A 19,107-nucleotide genomic window follows, 5' to 3' on the forward strand; every position below is an offset into this window, starting at 1 on the left:
TCTGGAAACTGCAACACAGAGCGTGATGTTATGCTTCTCAGATTGAGGAAGTGCTCTGATTGACTGATGATCATTTTAATATGGACCTTTAATCTAGTTAAACCACAGAGCTCAGCCAGAGCAGATGTTCAGTGTGTTTCTGAACTGACAGCCCTATCTCCTTCAGCAAAAACATATACACTTTTACTCCACTCCCAGAATCTCCAAATACAGGATTTTAGGACACACCAACCTAAGCTGTAGCTAAGACACAGCTGCACTCCTAAAAGCAATTAGATACAGTTTTCCTCATCTGGGCTTTCAAAATTCCCAACTCAGGCATTTTGTTATAAACAAGCATCTGGTCGTGTCTCAGTAACAAAGAAAGATAAAGTGTTTTTGACAGATCTTTGCCCTCTGGTCAAACTTTGCTTTTCACTAGTGTCTTTCATTTACTCCTTTTTGAAGACTATTTGCACAGGCCTCTAACAGGATGTCAATAAACAGATTCACCGATATGGAGAAAAGTGATCCAATATAGCTTTTAGAGCAAAGAAGGAAAATTGGGAGCCTGTAACAAACAAAAAAAATACATAATCAAGTACAACAGATCAAAGCTGATAAGCTGCCATCCCTCCACTCTCAGCCATGTTCTCTCACCACAAGCATCAGAGGTTTCTTTCCTTGTTAATGATGCAAAAAAACAGCTGGCATTTTAAACTTCACCCTGCACTACATCACACGAATTAAGAAATGTAAGATCATGCTAAGCCTCTCATTTACTAAAGACCATTCACCAATACAGCAATGTTGTAATGCTGACATTTTACTGACTCTCCCTCTTTAGCATGTAGGCTAGACAGGACCAATGTAAGTTGGGTACCCTTGAAAAGATGGGTGACATCAAGCATACACCAGTTTCTTTAACAGTGTGGCAAAATGCATGAAAATAACATGTTGAATCTAACTGGATATTAATTAAGGATCCTATCCTTAAATAGCTTCTGAAAAGCACCTTACAATCCTACTTCCTTCTGACGCTAAGAGGAACTGAGGGAATTCATCAATCTGAATCTTCCAGAAAACATCACTGGGAGAAGTTTTATTTACAGTGAAGTTGCTGGAGGTTGCAAAGAGCTTCTTGAATGGACTGGGAGACGTCACCGACATGCAAAGTGTGTTGGGAAGCAATACTCATACTGTGCTATGGTCTCTTTCAGGCATTCTGTAGGCAGAGTAGGAGTGGGGAGAAGCCCATATGAGGTCAATTTTTAATTTTCCTGTCAGAGCTTTCATCACATACCAACAACTATCCACCTGGCTCTTGGAAGTGTTTGGGAAAAAGAGAAAGAGAAGGGAAGGGAAAGGGGGAGAGAAGGAGAGGGGAGGGGATGTTGGCACAGAAATTCTGGCATCATTTGTAGACAGAGCTCAGCTGGAGAAAATGGATTATGTCTTATTCAGCCTACCAAAAAAAAGACTACACACACACAAATTTCTCTGCTGAAACTGCCTTACTGGCTGCTTTCTTAAATCTGTCTGCAGATGCAGCCAGAAAAAGCAGTCTTTTTATGCAAAATCATACTCTTCATATCTCCCGTGTTTGAGCTGCACCAACATATTTTGTTTTCTCTTCAAGAAACAAAGCAAATACTTTGCAGCAGCAGATAGGCTAATGGTAGTAATCAATCCAATCTGTGATACGCAGTTCTTGGAAGGTAAATATATTCTTCTTAAAACAACAAATGAATGATTTTCTTTGCATACCCTTTTCCCAAAAGAAGGGATAACAAAACTCTTGCATTGGCATGATACTGAGATTTCTCTCCTGGGCTCTGTAAACAATACATTATAAGACATTATCCACATGTACTGCAAATTCAGCCTGTTTTTATGACTAGGCTACTACCAGAACATGAATGATAAGCCAGTTTCTTCCATGTACTCCTGATATTTCTCCTTAGAAAAATCAAATTTCACTAACAATGAAAACTGATATTTTAACCAGAGGTGATTTAGCCTTTGGGGCTCAGTGAGCAACATCCAACTATCTGTAATATTACACTGTTCTGCAGGTTGACGGCTCATATTTGAGCTCCAAGTGACTGAAAATAAAACAGCCTCCAATGGCTCCCTAGTCATAAACAGGAAGAAAGGGGGGGGGGGGGGGGGGGGGGGGGGAAGGAAAAAAAAATATCTACATGGACTGAGGACTGCTATTTCCCAATAGAGTAATATTCAGCCAGGATTTGGAGGTTTAGCTAGTCCTGCACAGATGCCCATTCACACAGCTAATTAACTTAAAAGCTCATACAGTAGCAAAGCAATTTAATTCCACGTCTTGAAGTTATTATTCTCACTGAGCTAGACCAAGAGACCATAGATACTAACTCCACTACTGGGATGGCTGCTTTCTGCCAAGTTGTGACATTTGTCTTTTGCACATAGCGCAACATAGCATATAGGCAGCTGACCAGTCTCCAAACAAGCTAGCCCATGGGGAACAAAAGCAGTTTAGCTACAGAAGTGTGAAGCCCTGCATACGCTAATATATCCTCATGCTCTGCCGAAGACCTAACTGAGTACTAGGAGGGCTGAATGCAGTACATTAGGAGGTGCATTTAAAGGCAGTTCTGGTATATCCAGATTATCCTGCAGTGTGCAACATCCTATATCACCTTACAACCCTCTGACATTACACTGATGGGCACCAGCTGAGAGCCACAAGTCTTGCTTCCAAAGAAGGCAAAAGGAATTTCTGCATTTTCAACTCATATTTTATATTTCTGAAGCCATAACTAGAGGTAGATGTGTTCCTTGAGAGATGAGAAGCTTTTCAGGGCAACCCCTTTCATATCTTCAGGTATCAAGGCGGGAACACACCTTTGATCACCATGTACAGAACAGCTGACAGTGAGTGTTATTTCCTGCCTGGAAACACAGAGGCTATCACACTAGTTAGCAAAAGTTTTAAAGCTCAGAAATTGCAGCCAGACATCACTATACCCCAGAGAGTTTCGGGTATGTGGTAACACACCTTCACCATTACTAACGCACATACATGCATTAATCTATGGGGCTGCTTCATGAATTATTAGAACTCCTAAATTATCAGAACTGCAGTACAAATGCTCTCATAAACTGTTTCAAACTGAGTTAAAATGCAGGTATTTCAGGATGCTTCCCCAAAGAGAGGAATCTATTCTTGAAAGGAAAACGTAATGCCCTGCAGTATGCCTAGCAAGGACTCCCAGACCTGCAGCTATCTGGTGTAGATGTCCATCACTGGTATTTTGTCAGAACAGGTTACCTTTTCCCTAAGCAGAAAACCCTACTGAAAGCCTTATAGGAAAAAGAAATATCTTCATGTTTCTTGGCTTCATTGCAGTGCCACTGTAGACAAAAGATGCCCAAAGGAACAAATGCCTACACGCGAATAGTCCCTAGTATCTTGTTCTTCCAAGGATTTCTTTTCCTGTCAGTGAAGGCCTCTTAAAATATTCTAGCCATATCTGACTTGCCATCTGCTTGAATAAATTAGCCTTTAAAATTATTTGTCAATCTATCTACATCAGCAACATTTATTTCATTAATTGGAAGAATTAGCTCTTTGTAGCAAGTCAAAGGTTGTGGAGCCAAAATATACTGTACTTTCTCCCAAGTGACCTGGAGACCCTTGGATGAACTCTTGGGGTGCCATTAAAAATGAATAGTTATATAGAAAAAATAGCATTTTAATGTTTATTTAACGTAGCTACCTTTCCAAAAAAAAAAGGGGGGGGGGGGGTACTTTCAACATTTTTAAACATCTGGTTGCCTTATTTTTTAGTTTGTTTCTCCAGTGGTATGAGCAGAACGTCTTCAATTTATAAAAGACAAGTCTACATTCTTATTCGAATGGATGGTCTCAGGTTACAAGCAGTGCAGAGGAGGAGCAGATATATAAATACCTTTAAAAATCATTTTAGGACTGACAAATTTTAGAGGGACAAGTTCTACTGTCACTTACGCTAGTGAGATCAGTGAAGCTAGTCTGGAGATACAGTTGTGTACCCCATAGCAGTCATGACAGATACGTCTGCACTTAAGCATAAAAGTATTGTATAAACTAAAGCACAATGAGTTACAGCAGCTACATAACAATCATTTTCTCTTTTAAGTGGTTAAGAGTTTTATCCAGACACTATTGTACTGGAGAAGAATTTGTTACCGCAAGCCTCCCAAACATCCACACAAAAACATATATATACTTACATACTTGTTTACGCAAATATTTTGTAGAGAAAATTATAACACCAGAAATTCTGGCATACATTATGTGTTTTAGATGTAGGTTATACATTGTGTAATTCAGTCTTAAGATCTATAAACTATCAACTACCAAATCCATTTTAGGCCTGTAAGTAGAAGATAAATAAGATGAAATAGAAGAAAAGTACTTTTTATCAGGAAACACAAGTAATCAAAATCCTTCCCTGTGCCCAATGTCACTTACAGAAATGTTTTGCAGCTATTAAACATTACATTTTTCTTAAAAGAAAACATATTCATATCATATTCACATTCATGAAGAATCTACTATTCCCACCATCTAATCTGACCTCCTCCATAACACAGGCCCAACAATAAAAAATTAAGCTGATAGCTACTATTACAAACCCTAATTATCTATTTGGAATATTAAAGTTGAGAGAGGCAGTACGGAGTAGTGGAAGAGAGCATGGGACTGAGACTCCAGACGTTTGGGGTTTTAGACCCAGGTTTACTATTGCTGTGAAAATTTTGGTGAGAAAGCAAATTGTGCTTCAATCTTCTTCTCTGGGTAATGTGGGAAGTGATTCTGAGCTTTTCATAAAATGCCTTTCAATCAAGTATTGTGTATCAGGTATTTTGATAGACTACAGCAAATCTATTAACTTCTGGTCTTGCTTCAGAGATAGAAAGTGATGGAGCAGCTGTCACAGCCTTACCTCTAATTTCACTCTTAGAACAGCAGCAGCAGCAACAAAGCTTTGTGGTACGTTTCTAAGTTGAATGTGGTCAGCTTCACCTTCTACTCACTGGATCTTGTTTGGCTTTTTGGCTATATAAAAAAGCCTGCCAAAAGTCTTTTACCCATGTAAATAAACTTGAAGCCTTGAAATTCTCCCATTAGTTTCCTTGCTTTATTTAGCTCATAAGCATCAGATTATAGAGTATCAATAGACCTCAAAGCATCCCCAGAACTGTTTTTACATATTTCATTTTATAATCTCCTTTCCTAACAGGCATTTTAACCTGCTTTCCTTACATCTATATCTATGACTGTATTTATGACTATATTTATTTACAAATAATTGGAGAAAAAGGGTTAACTGAATTGTACTGGGCTAACAATTAGCATGGTTGCCTTACTGAAAAAAAAAAAAAAAAAAAAAAAGAGAGAAAGAAAAAGAAAAAAAAAAAACTTTTGACCTTTGAGATGATAACCCTTACATAGCTTTTACATAGCTTTTACAAATTGTTTTTAATCTTTGCAACAGAGTGTTTATATCTGCTACTAATTGCCTTACCCTAATCTGTGAGCAGTTTGTCAGAACATTTAATTTTGTCAACAAAATGTAAAATTTAATCTAGTTACTTGGCAAGATCAGTTTTAATTACTTTTATACCAATTACTTTATAACCTTTAGCTAATTTATGTCCTAAGAAGATTTTAATAATTTTTGTTCAGAAGTAGTGTCAGATTATCCTGACTACAATTACACAGATTATTCTGTTTATTCTCCTTAAACATAACCTCCCATAGCCTTTTATTTTGTATTTGTATTACCTGGAACATTTGTGATGTTTCAGATCTAACATTTATACTGAATTCTAGTAAAATAATTAAAATGGAGTAGTAAATCCACATCACTCAGAATCCCAAGGCCTAGATTTGTTAGTATTCAAAATTTTGTGGCTGTTTTCTGTGAACTTGCAGTTTCTCCAGGAGCTCATTCCTGCCAGAGAATATGATATTTCATAGTCAGCAACACAAGAGGTGCAGAACCATCTGCTTTCTGATTCAGTGCTAATAGCTCGGCTATCATTTCTAGAAAAGAACTAAAGCTCACACATTAAATTATCTTCAAGGGCTTAAACATCTCACATTACTATTGTGAGCTAAAATTGGGTAAATCATTTTAGTTCTCTGTTGTGAAAATGAATAGTCTCTTTGGTGCAGTTATTTGGAATGCTGCAGTAAGTGATGTCCTTCATGGCAATTTAGCATGCAATGCAATAAATGACTTTTATGGCTGGTTAAATTATAAGGCAAGGCTGGGGTGTTTAATAACCACGTGAAGCTGTTTATTGCACATAGAGTCTATTGCCGCTGATACTATATTTTCATAGAAGAAAGCATAAAAAAAGCTTCTTTTTTTAAACACAAAAACTTATTCCATAACCCAACAGTTTTGGGGGCCTTGAAATTCCTCATATAAAGGAAGTGTGAGCCAATACCATATTATGTTCATGCATCAACTGCATTTTCAAAATGAAATTTCATTTTCTAGAAAGTTAAGCACTCTTACCAAAAAAAGACTGAGTGACCCTCCACCACATGGAACAAGGAAGGGAACTCTTCTCTCTGGGCTGAATGGGTGGGTACAGAGACCATTTTCCGCATTGAAGTTTTTGGCAACCAAAGTAACTACCTGCAGATTGGTGCAGCAGAAGTAGGAGTAGGATGATATGGATGATGACTTGTGCAAAGAAAAATAGCACTTTTCTGTAAATTGGACCATACAGCAATCCAGCCTTGAGATGTACTAAGTACCTTAAGGACAAGGGTTTTGTGAAAAAGCTGGGGAGTCTGTGCCATTCTGACACCATTGCCTCTGACAAGCTGTGACCTCAGCTGCATCATTAAGTGGGAAGAGAAAAGTGAATTGGTGTTTTACTAACAGAGCAAGACAGCCCAGAAGTATTGTGGGATATATAACCATACATAACTTTAAATTAATATATAAAGTGGGTAAAGTAAGCTATAAAAGGACATGTTTAAAAAATTATTCTTTGACATTTTTCTTCAACGTGACTAACATCTGTTGGTCATTTTGTCCTCCAGCCCAGGGAGGTTCAGACTATGAAAGAGGTAATGAGCTGCTAGCAAGGCTTCACTTTGCAAGAGCGTTTCTTTGATTTTTTAAGAAAATTTTTTTAGTCATAATTGTAGCTGCCTCTGACCAGTCACAAAATAACAATCATTAATTGGGCCTTTTTCTCAGTCTAGTCTTGCAACCAGCAGACCAAGGTCTTCCAGCCCATCCTCAGCTGCAAGCGGCAGGACAAATGCTGCCACCAGGAGATCCCACTTACAGACAATCTCTGTTTTAGGGCCTGTTGTAATCTCTCAGCTGAAGTAACAAAACCCAGGTGCTGTGCATAGCAGCTGTTTGTCACCCTTTCTGAGATCTTGGCAGGTCTGAAAGTGAAGAGAGATCTGAGACCTTGTGCAGACATAACTAATACATTTCATTCCCAAGAAAATGAAACCACGCTTGGAGTTCCCCTAAGTGATGGCTGTAACCGGAGACACGGCGCTGTCAGCACCCATGTGGGAGCACCATTTGATGGAACTGGGAACCGTTGCGTAATGCAGACTCAGTCCCCAGGGGCCAAATGTGATCCGCCTCCAAAGAATAAAACATTTCTTCCTCAAATCCCTGCTTTTTATGGGTGCTCGATTGGCTGTAGGTTATGCTAAAAGACTAAAATAATAGCACTCAGCTATGCCAGCTGATCCTATCCTACTCACTCAGATGTCTTGGTACAGAGTGGATGAACAATCAGAAGAGAAAATAGTCTTTTACAGAAATATTCCTCTGTCAAAGACATAAGACGCTCCCAGCTTTCTTCTAATATTTTAACCCACCACAGAACAAGGGCTACTCCTTAATGCAGGCAGGGAACCTCAAGGCATTAGCAGCCCAAAGCAAGTTATCAAGGTCCTTCCTACCTTTGCCTCTACTGCACATTTCAGAGCTGTCGACGCAGCTCCTTGTGTGGTCTTGAAACTGATGCTGTTCCACAGCAGCCAAATGAGAGGGGAAAATCTGCTTTTTTATTTATATAAATCTGGCTAAGAGTTTTTATTTATTTAGAATGGAGTTTAAACTGCGCTTGACTCTAAATAAATAAAACACGTTATTTTCCCTCCCTACTGGTTGCCACCAAGCCGTGTGAATTTCAAAGACCACACAGACAGCAGCGGCTGTGTGGTAAGGTGGGGACCAATGCAAAGGGAGGCAGCACACCAGAGGTCTGCAAGCCCTGCAGGTGAAGGAAGCGTTATGAAAGGCACATTATACAAGTACGGATAAGCCTACCTCTGAAAAAGACATCAGTTGCTTGTATATTGTGCTGACGTTGATCCTTCTCCTTCCCTGTCTATGAGTGCATTTCCTCTGCAGGACTGAACAGTACCCAAGTCACTCCTATCCACCACAGTGACAACTCCCTGTGATTTACAGCAGCCCTGTGGAAGTGCGGCAGTGGCAGGACAGGCAGGAAGAATGGCAGGACAGCACATACAGGAGGGTATTTCTCATTTCAGTTTTCAGTTAAGTGGAGAGAAAAGGAAGTAAATATCTTCATGATTTCTTCCAGGCAGGCCATTACTGAGGACAAACCAACTTCTGTCAGATCCTTGAAAAAATAAATAGTGAGAGGGAAGAAAAAAAAAAAAAAAAAAAAAAAAAAAGATGAATGTTCTAGGATAAGGGATTGGACCTTTTTTCCTCTCTAGTTAATCGCAGGCAATATTTTGGTAACACATATGTCTTCTTTTCAGCCTTTAAGTCACAAATTCATTGGACCAGATACAATTCATCTTTGGAGTAGCCCCTGGGATGAATTTAGATCTATCTTAAATGGAGTAAGTTCAGGCGAAAGACAGATGAAAATTGCACAAGACACTCGTCATTCCCTACTTCAGTGGTGAGCTTGATTTCATTGTCAGCAAATATGCTGACACAAAGATGCTAGTTACATCCCACATCTGATAGTTCCTCATTTCTTCACATGGTTAGCAAATGAATAACTTCAGACAAACCCACACTTGATCTTTTGGAAACACCAGCTTCCCAAGGTATCTCTCTGATAGGGAGGCACCTGCTAAAGCTCTCAGTGTTCGGAAGAAGGAAAAAAAGCAAAAGGGAAAAGTGCCAACTTCTCCTAGAATTGAGCCAAAACCAAATGTATTTGTTGTTCCTACACTATCTGATTACAATGAATGCCATGCAAAACCAAGATTTTATGGAAGGCCTCCATTTTGGACCTTCAGACAAACAAAGGATGGATCCATCTGACACTCTGCTTGCCCCTGAACTGCTGCACCACTTACTTAAATTTTTATTTCTCCTCTCCTTCCAACACTTCTCCTTTTAAAAGCCAATACAGAGGAAATCCCAAAATCCATCTTTTTGGCAAGCATCTTATTGCCGTTGGCCAAGGACTCCACCATGCCAAGTTTTCCTCCTCACTTTGTTGTTGTGTTTTGCCAGTTGTTAAATGGAGGAAGAGCTGATTGCAGACAAAGCCATTTTTCTGGTGGACTGTGGTCTGCATTTGGTCCAGAAGGCTTAAACTTGATCTCAGTGGCCCAACAGAGAGACCAGCTTTTGCCTTCAACATTGTAGTTATATTCGCCAATACCAAGCTGAAAAGACAACTGTTGGAACAAGGAGTTGCAATAAATTATCATTCATAGAATGTCTATAGAGCCTACTTGAGAAGGCCTGAATTTGCCAGTCTAGGCAAAAATACAGTGGGCAACAGATTTATGAGGCAGACCTGTGCCTGCTCCTGATTAAAGTAAGCTATTTTACAAGTTTCAATACAATCCTCAGCAGCAGCATCTGCTGACCTGGTGTGAATGTGAACCTACAAATGTCTTTTTCCTGGGATAAACATCAAACACCAGCAGAAGTACTCAGGCACAATTAACAGCAGATACTAAAATTTTCTCTTCTATTTATTGAGGAAGGAAGAGGAATCAGTGAACATATGGAAGAGAGAAGAAAGCCCAATGGGAAGACTGGCAAGGCAGAAATGGTCAAAGGAGTGCAGAAAACTTACTGGGAGGTCAAACCAACTGAAGAGCCTATGTTTTTTCTCCAAATAAGGCAGACATTCAGAGTCCATAGCTTGTGAGGCACTTGGCCAAAGTCAAAGGGAGACATACAAAACCCTACCACAAGACAGACAGAATGAAAGAAAAACATCCATATCTCAGCAGAACAGCCCACTTGGCTCAGCATTTACTGTTGAAGGAAAGGTCAGCAGACAGCCCTTATTCCGTGATGATTGTTGAATATGAAGAGACATGAGCAATGGGCAACTAAAGAGCAGAGAGGACTAGAGTGGCAGCAAACCCTCCCCAGCTGGGAAGGGTGTTGGGCAAAGCACATACCTCCCCGTGCTCCCAAGGATGCTTAAAACCAGAAGCAATACTGAGAGGGCAAGAAACTCGTAGCCCTGTCTGGACTCGCAACCTCCTTCCTAACCCATTCAGTTCAGATAACGGTGCAGCAAAAAAAAGATTTCCACAGAAAGCAGCTTAGCTTTTTAGGCTGTCTCCTACTGGCACGCATGGAGAATGTGTTGCTGCATGCTGAAGGAGGACTCTCAGGCTCCCACGCGGATTTGGGATCGCTGCCCGTCAGTTAACGTACCTGGCACACTTCCACCAAATCTGTTCATCATGAAAGCTCCCTATCCTTTTACTCCCTTATTCTCCTGCTTCTACCATCTGATGTCCTAGGTGTAGCATTTCCTCTGAAGCTATCCCTGCCCAGCAGTACTCCTTTGTCCCCTACTCTCACTTCCTGTGCCTAAGGTGAAATTAGCTTGAGCACAGTCAAACGTAACAGCAGACCACAAGCAACTGGTGCTCAGAATGGCTGCAAACATAACACAGATCTGTCAATTCTAGTCTGCAAAACCTTTTCCTACCACAGCATGGGACTTTGCAGAACGCAGACTGAATTCTGATGCTTGTTCATCCTGAACAAGGATGAATATACCGCCAAACTCAAACCACGAACCAGAGACTCACCATCTCCTCTGCTCTGAGTCTTCTCACTAGATGTAATAGTAGCACCTTTCTAAACTGCACAGATGTGTTCCTGAAGAATTTTTCAAAATACCATGTCCTAAAGGACAGCATTGAGGGTGCGTGTTTTGACCTTTTCTTTTTTTTTTTTTTTAATCTTTATTCTGATTTCTGGGTGGCAAAAGAGAGAAGACTTAAATTTAAAATGCTCTTGAGATCCTATGAGAAACCTCTTTATATTTGTGTGTGGTCTAGCAGTTTTGTCAGTTGTCTGACATTTTAATTTCCTGTTCCCCTCTTCTGGTGGGATTCTGATTTCCTCTCAATTCTTCTCCTTTCTCCATTATGAAAAACCTGACAGGCATCTCCATTCCTACCATCTGTTTCCTATTCACTTTTATAAATATTAAAGCAAATAATTAATTTGGCAAAGATGGATGAGGTAGCCTAGCTCATCTTCTGTCAATATACAACTGCTACTATCCCTTCCCAGACCTTCTACCTCTTAACACTAACTCCTTTGCACCACACTGGCAACTACTATTCATGGTCTAACTCATCAATGAAACCAGTCCAGGTTTAAATGCTTTAATGTTTTTACATTAGAAACAGCCATTCAGAGCATTGTATCCCCATGAAATGCTGTGTCATTACTGTCCAGATGCAAACTACTCTTTGAGAAAGTGTCTTCTGTTGTTTATACAATCTAAAATATGAAAGAACTATCCATGAACAGTGTGATAAACACCCGTGCTGAGCAATAGATCCTCTGTCCTCAGTGACCAGGTGTGCACAGCACACTGCTAGCAGGGATATGGTGTTGATGGGAGCAGAAAAATTGGGTCTACCTTTAACTCTTCTGTTCAGCCATATCAACCAATTCTTTTCTATTCCTGTTTTATATGCCACTGCAGCTCTCAGTGGCAATGGTCCTTGTACCCATGAGATTCCTCCTGAATGTCCAGTTGCCATTTCCACGGGGCAGACACCAACCTTTTCTGCTGTTGCTGCCTATTGCGTGCATGAGGACTATGCTGATCTGTGACAGAGCCACTCAGTGTCTCCATACAAGGAATAAGAAGTCATAACACAGTGCTTAGGAGAATTTCTGCTGCTGCAGGGGCATGTATGTCCTGAGTGTTGAGACCAATTTAATAGAGTTTAATTGTTCTTTAACTGCTGCTGAAAGCTAGGTGTACATTCTGCCTTTAAATTTAACAAATAACTTTTGCTGTGAAAGATCGTGCTAAGCCACAACCCATGCTAACCAGAGACATCACACCTTCTTCTGTGCGCAAAAGTGCTAAAATCCCTTACTTATTATTCACTTATTCCTCACACACTGATACATTACAATGACAATCACATTAATAATTGTCAGAACTAAGATGGATGCAGATATCTTGCAACCATTTCAGCCCTCAGCACAGAGGGGAGCACAAATGTTATCCCTTCCTGTCTGTCCACCCTTCGTAGTTAAAGAACTTTAGCATCAACCCTGTAAGTGCACAGGAACAAGCAAGCCAGGAGACAGGGGTGGTGAGCTGGCACAGCCAGACTGCGCCTGCCGCCCACTGTGTGCTGCTTCTCCCCTTCTGCAAATGACCACAGGATGCTGGCACTCCCCTCATCTCACTTGGCCACCACAGTACTCAACAAACTTTCCCCTGACCAGTTTTCCTCACCTCAAACTTGCAGTTGCAAGTCTGAATTCATCTTCTGGATGTCTTCCAAGATGAATGTGCATGTAGCTTTTCGTTGGGGTAAAAAAAAAAAAAAAAAAAAAAAACTTTTCAACCCATTTTTCCATATCACCACAGGCTGCCCTAGAGATGTCTCCAAGGTAGATATATGGTGAGGTTACACATTCCAAGTCCTCACCGGGAATGGGATTGCAAAAGAACATTGCAATTATTTTAAGTTATGGAAAAAGTAATCAAATATTTCACTCACCACTAAAATGTCATCATTTTATGTATTTCACAAAGAATTCTCTCATTATGTTAGATAGTCCTGGAGAGACTCCAGTCTCTGTGGGTTGCATGCATTCCCCTGTTCTGTTCAGAAATCAAAAGCCTTAGTCTGTTTTTGAAGAAAGCCAAGCCACTTGGTGCCCTGCTACTGACCCAAAACTTAACAGCAATACACCTGATTTCTCTTATAAACTGAGTTGGCCTTTTCTGAAGGTATTCTTCACACAGCTGCAAGCACAGCACTCTCCCCACATGCTCTGATAAAAATAATAATTGCACATGAAGAAAAAAAGAAAGCCCAGAACAATAACTACATCAGCAATCCTTTGAGAAAAATTACTGAGTGCTCCTGAACAGCACAGCTAATCACCAACACTGAATAAAGAAGGCAGCAAGCCTGTGAGACCATTAGTATCCTGACTTTTCATTTTACTAGACCTCTCTTTTTAATTTTGTTACAGCTCTGCAACAGTACAACTGCATCATATGAGCACTGCAGCATTATCAAGAAGGCTCAGAGGCTGAGCAGGATGACTTCAGATATATAACTTATCTACTGGAAATTTGCTGCAATGTTTTCCACAAGATCATCTTTAAATATCCTTCTGCAAAATCCCAGAAGTAGAAGAGAAAATATGTTTAAGGAACAAGGATAACACACGTTCCAGATTATCTAAAGTACCACGGGAAGAAATGACACTGACTGCACCTTAGAAACAAACAACAACAACAACAAAGTCAGATTCTTTTGAAATGTCATAGGTTTCTTTTGAAAATAACAATGCAATGGGACAACACACTTTAGGGATGCACGTCTTGTTCAGGATTACCAGGTGTAAGTAATAGTTTTTAATGCAGCTGGTGGTGCCTTGTCCTAGCAAACCTCTGACTATAATAGAAAGTATTCTTTGAAGAAAACCTCTGATCCTACAGACTCCACTCATACGAGCAAATCCTTAGCCCTGGCCAGTCACACTCCTGTACATGACTCACAAAAGAAAAGGTGTGTGACTGAGAGAAGTTATTAACCCCCTCTAAAGTTGCCTTCAGTGGGGAGAAGGAGAAGGAAGAAATCGTGAATTATTCACAATTTTCAGTTTATCCCTAATCCCTTAATTCTGTCGCTCTGAGAGTAGAGAATTTTACTTAATGTCATTGCCAGAAATAACAAGCTAGAATTGCATGTTTATGAAATGGGGTCTTAGTTACTTATTAGGATCAACTGGGTTTGAATTAATGTTGGCTCACATTCAAGAGCACTGAGTGGACTGAATAAGCATTACAATTTTAAAATTCGTTAATGGTTGTTTGTTGTATATATTTTATATACCAGAAACATCCAGAGATGCTAGACCTTAGCTTTCTTTTGAACATACAGACATAGAAAACCATGGCTAACATAGCATAACATTCTTTTGAATTTGTAGGTCTACTTACACAGTTGATTAATGGATGAAGACAATCCTGAATATAACAGGACACCTCTTGCTTCCAAATTTAAGTTGTGCTGGGGTTGGTAGATATATCACATCATTATCACTTGTGGTTTTGGCTCAGAAGGTAGGTGATAAAACAAAATATGGTGGAAGTAGAGTTTATGTAAAAGTGATAATGAAATGTAAGGAGAAGAGAATCCAGGTCAGGTAAAAATCATAACTGAAACTGTAGATAGCATAGGGCTTTGAAAAACTTACTGCTGAAGGCCGTTGAATATGTGAAAATTACTCTGCATTTTGAACGATGAAAATTGCACACAAAATGCTTGCTCCAGATGACTTATCAATGATCTGACGCTCAGGAAGTACAACCCTTCCCACATATTTTGATGCACATTGCACAGGACTTTTTCTGATACTAATTTTTGTTTGTTTGTTCAAAGTGGAAAAACAAATAATTCTTAAGTTTGCATGACAGCACAGCTATATTTCTGAAGATTTAACCACGTGAGGGATATTGACGTAGAGGATAACGTGTCAGGAATCATTGAGCATAAGAAATAAAGGAAGTATGACCACACTAGCTTTCTGTTTCAAATTAGGAACAAGCTTTTGAAGAAAATGTCTTCATCATCCCACTTACCATGCTTTGGTTTGCACTTCAAACAGCCTTGAGGCTCACAGACTGGGTGACAGAACTAAATGGGAAGCTCCACTCCAGCAGCACACCTACTGCACTCCAGCCACCTAGAAAGAGTCCAAGGTAAACCACCTGAGATGCATTCGGTGTGGACATCAGCTCCTCAGCCCCGAGTGTGCTGTTCTGGAGATCCACAGTTTTTGTGGCGTGGTAATAGGAACACTGTTAGAAACAGATGAGCAAAACTGAGCTGTGCAACCATGAAATTTGATGGTTAGAATGCCCTGAAGTGACACAAACAGAATGTTTCCTTTCCCTCTGCTCCCACAAAGTGTTACATTTCAAGTGAATCATCTACTGTAAGGCCAGTCCCGAAATCCTGACACCTGAACAAAGCCCCTTAAAGCTGATCTTGTCCCTATTGAAGTTTTCTGTCAAATTAGATCCAAAGAAAAAAAGTCACTTTTAAAAACAGGCACAATGCAAAAAATTACTTATGAAAATTAAAACAAACTTACATGTCTGACTGAAAATTACAGCAATAGCAATAACATATGCCAATAGTAATAAATATTACAAGATGTGATTTTTCATCAAAACAGTGGAAATTGACTAAAATGATTGATCTTGTCTGAGCACAGTTTTTCTAATAAAACAAACAAATAAATAAATAAATACATTTGAGTAAAAGAAATCTCTGTGTTATACATAACCACAAAGTAATGGTGAATCAGGCCATGTACAGCCAAACTTACCACAAGCTGTGATGCTTATGCAATTAACATGCTCTGCATCATTCCCCTGAGGACACAGCCCTGTCCTACCAAGTGTTGGCTACTTTTAAGCAGAAGCAAGGGAAAGTCTGACCAGTCTAAGCCCTATAGCCGCAAACTTCAGGGAAATAAATGTCATCCCCCTCCCCTTCTGGTAAGAAGGGAAGCATGATACTAAAGACAGTTTCATGTGCAAGGGCTTTCAGCCAGCGTCTCTGGCAGGAACATTATCATAAGCAGAAACTATTTGGGCCATGAAGAAGCATTCTCCTGCTCTCACAGCCCTACAGCAGAGGACTCTGTAGCAATAGAGAAATTTGCTACTAGAGATGTAGCAGAGCTGAGAAGAAGACAACGAAACACCCTGGTCTAGTAAAGCCTTGCCACATTTCAGGGGTCCCTGGCAGAAGGAAGCTGCAACAAGTTGGGGCTGGCACGGGATTTCCATAGACTGCTGCACTGAACTTTATATGCTAGTTCTTGAACAGGCCAAAACTGGTTAGGTCAAAGCCCATTAAAGATTTTCAAAAGCAACCTGTGATTTTGGACCCCTGGCTTGACTCACTCAACAGACCTGATGCTGAGAACTCAGTATGTTTGGAAAACAATGTCTGCTTGAGGCATCTCGAGGTTTCAGGCATGCCACTTGTTGCACTAGTTGTTCACAAAAGCACATAGAGAAAAGGAGAAAAAAAAAAAAAAGTTGTAAATATCAGATACATTTATTCCTGCACTGCAGGAAACATTGACAGGTAATGAAAACCAGAAGTCATGTTACGGTCCTGTCTTGAACACAACTGTATTATAATTTTAAGGCTATATATGTCCCCCCACCACCACCTTTTTTTCAGCTCAAAATATATGGTTTTTTTTTTCTTTACTTCAGTAGATTAATGGCATCTTCTGAAGAAACAAAGCCAAAATTTTTGGTTCCCTCCATTATTTCTTTGCCTGCTTCAGAACTATCATCTGAAGACAGAAGCCGCAGAACAAAGGTGTTGAGAAGGCTAAGGAAAATAGGAGAAACATGTCAAATTATAAATATGAATGAAAAGTATTAATTAAAGTAGAGTAGTTTTTAAACAAAATAACATTTAGCCATGCAAGGCAAATAAAGGTTGCTGAATAACCTGAAAAATGTAAATTTTACTATTTTTATGCTGCTTTGGGAAATTAAAACATTCCTGTTTTCAGAAATATTAAAACAACAACAACAACAAAAACACTATGTCCATTCAGAAGATTGCATAAAAGATAAACACATACTAAAAAACGGCAAACACCACTTTCCTGAAAATCATTTAGAGAGCTAAAGCCTTTCCAAATCAGATATCCACCCTGAAACATCTGAGCAAAGCAATAGACTTCTTGTGGCTAGAGGATTTCAAGGAGGAATCATCAGACCTAGCATCATTTTGCAATCCCACATAACATTGATTTCTTCATATACTCATCTTCGTTCTCTCATCGTTCTGGCAGCAGTAAATCACAGCAGTTTAAAAGAAGGTCATGTACACATCTTCATATTTCATGCATGATCCCGTTGCACAAGACAAACGATCTGGAATACTTTGCTTGAGGGTTGTAAAGTCATCAGTTCACTTCTGGATTTACTTTAATACATCTCCATGGAATACTTCCATCTTTTTCTCCTTCAGAAGGACTCTGTACACTCATTTGTTCCCTGACTACTTTCAGGAAGGTCCAAAACTCATCCAAAATTTAACAAACCACAAAGCCTTCTCTTACAGGCAAGCACAATACATGAGAACACGCAGTCTACCTCACTCCTGACCCCCAAGTGGAATCTCTAGCTCTCATTTAGGCACCTCTTTTCCCCGTGTAGCTTGTGTGGAGATGTAAGCACCTCAGAATAAGACACCCAACCCACACACAGCTGGCACTGCCACTTCACTGGGAACTTCCAACCTCCACTATTGCCCCTCAGGGGCTTCGGTCCAGCTGCTTCAGCATGCTAAAGCCCAGGAAATCCAGCCTTGAGCCACCTCCCCAGGGCACGCCTGTGCCCTTTCCCTCAGCCCACCAACAGGACTGCCCTAGGTCTTGTAATTCCTTTTAGAAGCCCAGCAGAACTTAGAGAATGGAAAAATGTGGTACTCAGGGACCTGTTCAATCTCAAAAGTGGCCAGGTTATGGTTAGCAGGGACGATGCTGGACTAGAAATTAGTAACTGCAGCTGGATCAGACCTGCCTCCATGCTAAGTTAGTCTGATGCTTTTTCTCCCTCTGTGTCCCAGGAAATCACCATTATTCTGTTTTTCCTACCAACCATGATGCTTCAGCACTTTGTTAGGGAGAGTTGCGTGTGGGGCTGTGCATATATGGCAACAATGTCTGATAGTATCTGAGGCTGCTACAGAAGACACCTCAGATCAGAGCCTAAACCTGAGCATACCTGTCCTTGACATCTTTTTTTTTTTTTTGAGTTCAGTTTTATTTTTGCATCTCTCCATTTTGTAACTGCTAGTCAGAAAATTTTACTCTATGTCTCTGATAGTTTCTCACAATTTCCTACAGTTATTACTAGGGTTTTGTTTGAAAATTTGTTGGCATTTACTGATTTTATGTGTGAGTATTAACTTCTGCCTAACATAAAACAGAAAAAAAAACTGCCTATCAGGATATTTATTCTCTATTTGTTCATAAAAAACACATCTGCTTACATTTTCATTACATTTTTAGACCTACAAGAAAACCAAACTGAAGACAGGGTACGTAATGATCACTGGTACCTAGGCTAGACTTTATGTTAAAACAGAGGTTTGGATTTTATACTTCATGCCAGACCAAAACACTTTGCATGCTACTCACTTGAGCTGCAACATTTATTGTGGTTGAAATTCTAACCCTTCCTCCAAGTGGAACTGTCATGACCTACACGAAAAACCCCAGAGCTACCAACATATCAATCAGGGGATAGGTAGGATCTCTCGAAGAGAGCATGGGCCAAGGGATTGCTCCAGGCCCCATTTTCATGCTCCAGAGAAATGCAATTGTATTGTTTCTGCTACTGCTGCCTGCCGTCTCCCTGCTTCACACATGGTAGAGAGCCCTCTCTGCTCCCACTCTCTCACGCCTCCAGCCAGGCAACAACTTGTAATAAAAAGCTGACGCCAAAAATTAGAATCATAACTGTATATTGAAACACTCCTCTGAAGTGCTTACATCCTCAACACCATATGGATCCAGCAAAGGATCTCAGGGAGAG

At 40.0% G+C, this 19,107-nt stretch overlaps 1 long non-coding RNA gene across 8 annotated transcripts in view; it reads right to left on the reverse strand.

The window, feature by feature from the left end:
- LOC110351925 (uncharacterized) overlaps window positions 1-19,107 on the reverse strand; it is a 225,158-nt gene that overhangs the window by 140,406 nt on the left and 65,645 nt on the right. For 5 of the 8 annotated variants that reach the window (XR_011808259.1, XR_011808260.1, XR_005264832.2 and 2 more), the window contains one exon: window positions 15,109-15,212. This is a non-coding gene — a long non-coding RNA (uncharacterized lncRNA). Of the gene's footprint in view, window positions 1-15,108; window positions 15,213-15,860; window positions 16,195-16,452; window positions 16,622-19,107 lie in introns of those variants that run through there. The other 3 variants (XR_011808257.1, XR_011808261.1, XR_011808255.1) reach the window with 3 other exon arrangements.

Source organism: Anas platyrhynchos, chromosome 3, assembly GCF_047663525.1.
Source record: "Anas platyrhynchos isolate ZD024472 breed Pekin duck chromosome 3, IASCAAS_PekinDuck_T2T, whole genome shotgun sequence".
Lineage (NCBI taxonomy): Eukaryota > Metazoa > Chordata > Aves > Anseriformes > Anatidae > Anas > Anas platyrhynchos.